Source organism: Gekko japonicus, unplaced genomic scaffold (genome assembly GCF_001447785.1).
Source record: "Gekko japonicus isolate JY-2015 unplaced genomic scaffold, Gekko_japonicus_V1.1 scaffold246, whole genome shotgun sequence".
NCBI lineage: Eukaryota > Metazoa > Chordata > Lepidosauria > Squamata > Gekkonidae > Gekko > Gekko japonicus.
The window spans coordinates 218038-223648 of NW_015162482.1; positions in this window are offsets into that span (position 1 = coordinate 218038).

Below are 5611 nucleotides of genomic sequence, written 5' to 3' on the forward strand. Positions count from 1 at the left end.
CAGGGAAAAGGTTTACACTAAATAAACATTAGGGACAGCTTTCTGGTGAGGCAGTAAACAAGCTCTCAGGGCAGAGAAAGAGTTTTCTTCATTTGGATCTCTACTTATTTATTTTGTTTATTTCATTTGTACTCCTCCTTTCTTCCCAGTGGTGGAGACCTAAAGCGGCTTATATTGTTCTCTTCTCTGTTTTATCCTCACAACAACCCAAGCAGAGAAATGTGGATACCAGTCATGAATGCTCTTCTGAGCAAACGATACCCATTGAGAAAGCTTCTTTAACTATCTCCCCAGAGGATGTGTGACGAAATGGGGACCCGCCCTCAGCCCTGAGAGACTGAATAGCCGTTCACTGGCACGCAAGTCCCCTGGTTTCACCTGCCAACCCTGCCTGGTGGGGCTATTTCCCTTCCTCACTCGCTGCCACCACTCACTGGATTCACACCACCTTCCTAGAGGGACAGTGAGACCCGTCCGGCTGATTCCCCAACCCAGGAAAGTGGGTACCTCAATCTTTGGGTACCCCTGGAGAGTTGGCAACCCCTCCGGTTTGTGTTCCCCTGGCCTCCCTTTGCTTCTGGTAACGTGCTGAGTGGGGAGGACTATGTGGTCAAGGCACTGCCAGGTCTTATAACTCAAAAAGAAAGTTTATTTAACTATATACAAGGTTAGGCACAGAAAATAACAAAGGCACTTCAACACAGGATCAAAATGCAATTCCTCTGTCCCTACACACACACCCTCTACTTCTGGAGGTTGTGGCCTCAGGATAGGATTTGCTTTCCCCCTCCTTGTTGTTGGAGAGAAACCTCCAGTCCTCCTCAGGACTGGTGATCAGTACTTCCACCCTCCTGGCTCTCCACCACGATTTATAGTGGCCTGGATTGCCCACGGAGTCTGAGGTAACAGGAGTCCCACCTGTACGCTGCCCCTTGAAGCTCTCGTCCAAGGCTGAGGCGAAGGCCGACTGACCCCTCCCTAGATGGGCAGAACTCTTTATCAGGCTGGCTTCGCCCCTGGGGTGGGTCCATACTTTCCCGCACTTTCCCCCTAAACCTGCTGGGAAATGTAGGTAGGGAGGTATGGCAGTTCCATTGTTCCATATGGAGCACCTCCCCTCTGCAGAAGGACTACCGGACTGGCAGCTATTTTAAAATAAACTGCTGCCTCTGCTTGGCAGCCATTTCGTTACAGGATGCATGCAACCATATTCTGGGTAGCAGCATACAGGCTACCTCTTACTCCCATGACCAGTCAAAGGAACACACATGGTTGTATGGTTGCCCCCCAATGAAACAAGGAATTGATTCCTTGGTTTACTTTCCTTGAGGACCCAAATTTCAGTGCGGTTGCCTTGTCTGCTGCTGTAGAGAGCGTTACAGTAGTCTAGCCTTGAGGTGACCGTCGCATGGATCACTGTGGCTAGGTCATCCTGGCCAAGGAAGGGGACCAACTGCCGCGCCAGCCGAAGATGGTAAAATGCCGACTTGGCAGTGGCTGCTACCTGGGCCTTTGGGTTCCCCTGGCTTCCCTTTGCTTCTGGTAACGTCCTGAGTGGGGAGGACTATGTGTTCAAGGCACTACCAGGTCTTATAACTCAAAAAGAAAGTTTATTTAACTATATACAAGGTTAGGCACGGAAAATAACAAAGGCACTTCAACCCAACCGGGCAGAAAATAAACAGCATCAAAATGCAATTCCTCTGTCCCTACACACACACCCTCTACTTCTGGAGGTTGTGGCCTCAGGATAGGATTTGCTTTCCCCCTCCTTGTTGTTGGAGAGAAACCTCCAGCCCTCCTCAGGACTGGTGATCAGTACTGCCACCCTCCTGGCTCTCCACCACGATTTATAGTGGCCTGGATTGCCCACGGAGTCTGAGGTAACACGAGTCCCACCTGTATGCCGCCCCTTGAAGCTCTCGTCCAAGGCTGAGGCGAAGGCCGACTGACCCCTCCCTAGATGGGCAGAACCCTTTATCAGGCTGGCTTCGCCCCCGGGGTGGGTCCATACTTTCCCGCACTTTTCCCTTAAAGCTGCTGGGAAATGTAGGCAGGGAGGTATGGCAGTTCCATTGTTCCATATGGAGCACCTCCCCTCTGCAGAAGGACTACCGGACTGGCAGCTATTTTAAAATAAACTGCTGCCTCTGCTTGGCAGCCATTTCGTTACAGGATGCATGCAACCATATTCTGGGTAGCAGCATACAGGCTACCTCTTACTCCCATGACCAGTCAAAGGAACACACATGGTTGTATGGTTGCCCCCCAATGAAACAAGGAATTGATTCCTTGGTTTACTTTCCTTGAGGACCCAAATTTCAGTGCGGTTGCCTTGTCTGCTGCTGTTGGCAACAGGAAGCCCCACTCAGCAGCAATCTGAAGCCCTGCAGGGTCTTGCACTGCCCATTGCCCATTTTAGGATTTCAGCAGTTATATTCTGCTCTGGATGTGAACTGCTCAGCTTGGTGGGGGGGGGATTAGAGGGAACATTGGTGTACAGTATGCATCATCTGTTGCTCTATGCCTTAACTTGTTCTCAGTGTATTGCAATGCCCCACGAAAGGGTCTCTATGAGTCAGTTGCACTCAGCAGCACTGCCTTCTTATGCCCTTACTTGGATGACCTAGGCTAGCCTGATCTCATCAGATCTCAGAAGCTACATAGGGTCAACCCTGGTTAGTACTTGGGTGAGCGACCACCAAAGATGTCCAGGGTTGCTACATAAAGGCAGGCAATGGCAAGCCACCTCTAAACATCTCTTGCCTTGAAAACCCTGTGGGATCCTCATAAGTTGGCTGCAACTTGATGGCAACTCCCCCCCTCCCTGCCTTTTTTCACTTGCATAATGTGTCTGCTCCAGATTTCTGCTTGCTTCACATATCTATGATCCCAGTCCTGTCACACTGTTTATTACATGTTTCATTTTACCGATTGCATTGACTTACACTGTGTAATCCACCTTGAGCCTCAGTGAGAAAAGAGGACTATCAATTGCATAAATAAAAAAATAATATAAGGTAAGTGCGTATCTGTACTTCACAGAGTTGTGCGGGGGTGTCTAGAAAGTGAGCCTCCTGTGTGGACTGTGCTCAAGACCTGGGACAAACTCATGCTGTTGAAGCACTGATGAAGTTTCTCGAGTGTCTTCTTCCCATGAGTCCAGATAATAAATATGTCATCAGTGAAACCCAAGTAGTTTAAAGATGTCAGGGCACAGGAGGTGAGGAAATGCTGTTGTAAGTTGGCAAGAAAAATGTTGCCATATTGGGGAGCCATCCAGGTATCCATAGAGATGCCATGAAGTTATAAGCTGTATTCACGTCTACTCACCCCTTGCCCCAAAAACCTCATGGTCCTGGTGTTGCTGTGAATGAAAGAGCTGTAGAGAATTTGTAACTTTCTAAGAGTAGGTGTCTACCTTATTGATAACATCAGTTAGGGTATGTTTAGAGGAGAGGGAAAAGAAAGAGGATGTGTTTATCACCACCTTTCTTTTGTTTTTCCTGTACTGATTTGGTGTTGTGCTTAAAAAAATGCTTGTAAACATTTTCTTCTTCAATAAATATTTTATTCTTTGATGCTGATGTGGGTCTCTGTACCACATAGTTTGCCCCAACCACAGGGACATGCTGTTATTTTGCAGGAGGGGTCCCCAGAGTGGGAGGAAAGCAGTCAAGGCACCCGGTGCAAACCTGCCAGAGGGGAACCCCAAATAAGTAATTGGTTGCTGTGGTAACCAGGCACTGGGTAGCAGGAGACCAAAGGCAGGGCCTCAGGTTAAGAAGGAGAGTTAGGAGTCTGTCCCTCCCAACAGGAAAATCCTAACAGGACAATGATGGCAGCAATACCCTAGTGACAGGAAGCAGAATAGCTCCCTCCAGGAGTTGGCAGCCCAACAGAGGGTGGGCAGAACAGGGTCTGCAGGTCAAGCAGGCCTGTTCCATCACAGTTGCCATGAGTCAATTGGGACTTGACAGGACACTATTTTTATTATATTGCATTGCAATAATAACATGTTTGATGATTACTTCAGCTTGGACACTGGTAATCAAATACAAATACAAATACAATATATTACTTCAGCTTGGACACTGGTAATCAAGGCACTCTGTGTAAAAATCTCCTGACCTGGATAGCCCAGGCTATCCTGATTTCAATGGGAGACCACCAAGGAGTACCAGGGTCACTATACAGAGGCAGACAATGACAAATCACTTCTGAAAGTCTCTTGCCTTGAAAACACTACATGGTTACCATAAGTCAATCGCAACTTGATGGCAAAAAAAGTAAAAAAAGTAAACATCTAGCGTGGCATTAGGGATCATCAGAAGGGATCCATGAGGAGTCTTCTTTAAACAGAACTGAGAGGAAGGGAGCTGTTTGTCTGTGGCCTGTTCACTGGAATTTCTGAGAAGATGGTGGCCCTCAATCAATTATCTAGTACTGTTCACTGATGTGAAGGAAATATTCCTTGAGGTGTAAACAGCAGAAATCAGCTTCCTGGTCACCATATTATTTATGGGGCTCTAACTGAAGTAAAAGGACGGTCCTCATGTCGTTATAGTTAGCTTAAGAAAAGTCCCTGTAGTTCTAGTGAGGGAAAGGGTAATGCAAAGCAAAAGATCCTTCTACAGGGCTCAGCAGCGTGTGGTTGGAAAAGGTTACCAATGATACTAGGTTCTTTAAGGCTCTCTTTGGACACATTTTCCTTCCACTAATATGCCCAAGAAAATATTGTGAGTTCGTGTTATGTATGGGAAGGCACTGAAGTTCTGTCTGTCTGCTACTGGACTTTTTGTAGCAGTTTTATCTTCAGCAAGCAATCAGTTGATATAAATTTCTCCCCATGCTGGGAAAAGTTTCTCCGACTAATTCTTGAGGGTGGAGGCATTTGAAAAGTTGTTGTTGTTGCTCAGTCGCACAGTCGAGTCCGACTCTTCGCAACCCCATGGACCAGATCACGCCAGGCCTTTCGGTCTTCCGTCGTCCTCTGAAGTTTGCTCAACTTCATGTTCGTTGCATCTATGACACTGTCTAACCATCTCATCCTTTCCCGTCCCCGTCTTCTTTGACCTTCAACCTTTCCCAGCATCAGGGTCTTCTCCAGTGAGTGCTCCCTTCTCATTTGGTGGCCAAAGTATTTGAGCTTCAGTTTCATTATCTGGCCTTCCAGGGAACAGTCAGGGTTGATTTCTTTTAGGATTGACTGATTTGATCTTCTTGCAGTCCAAGGGACTCTCAAGTGCAGGGCTCTAGTCGGGGGGGAGCTCTCAGGTACGGAGCTCCGGAAGAGAACCTCTAGGGGGCAGGGCGGTCACGTGGTGAAGCCCCGCCCCCTTCTTTACCCCGCCCTCTGCTTCGATCCTCATTCCGTTTGGGAATGAGGATGAAGCAGGAGGGTAAGTAGCCGGGCCTTCTGACACACTTCCGGTGATGTCAGGGGGTGTGGCCTTCTGTCACTTCCGGTGATGTCAGGGGGCGTGGCATATGCAAATAAGTTATGCTAATGAGTTATGCTAATGAGCTCCGGCAGCTCTTTTTCTACAACAAGACCCCTGCTCAAGTGTCTTCTCCAGCACCATAGTTCAAAAGAATCTATTCTTCGGCG